We start from the raw sequence: 517 nt of genomic DNA on the forward strand, positions 1-517 counted from the left end.
CATAGTTAATAACATAGTGAACCAAAATTGATCATTTTACTGTTAAAATGTTCAAAAAAAAGCTTTTCCAGAATCCATCAAAAAATATGGTGGTTCTCATTTGAAAAAATAAAGTCGATTTTATTCATAGTACAACTGCGTGTTTAAAAATTTTAAAAATGTTATAAAAAAATTGCTTGTTTAAAATAGAGAAACACGTCTTTTTTTGTTTTAACGAAACTCCATATCATTGATCCATAATTGTTAAAAAAAAAGCCGCGTACAATAATATCTTATGACATTGTATGCCCTGTATATTTTTTGTATAGGTAGTAAAAAATTATACGATAATATAAAGTCATTAAGGGGATTCGATACCGTGGTTTTCTGTTTTTGTCTAACACATGCGTGCATAGTATGTTAGACGTGTTTTTTGCCAAACATGCCAATTTATCTAATGCAGCGATAAGAATTCTGAAAACATACTTGAAATCGACTTTCCCACATTTTTGATTTTATCCCCTAAATTCTTAAAAAT

Source organism: Acyrthosiphon pisum, chromosome A1 (genome assembly GCF_005508785.2).
Source record: "Acyrthosiphon pisum isolate AL4f chromosome A1, pea_aphid_22Mar2018_4r6ur, whole genome shotgun sequence".
Taxonomy (NCBI): Eukaryota; Metazoa; Arthropoda; class Insecta; order Hemiptera; family Aphididae; genus Acyrthosiphon; species Acyrthosiphon pisum.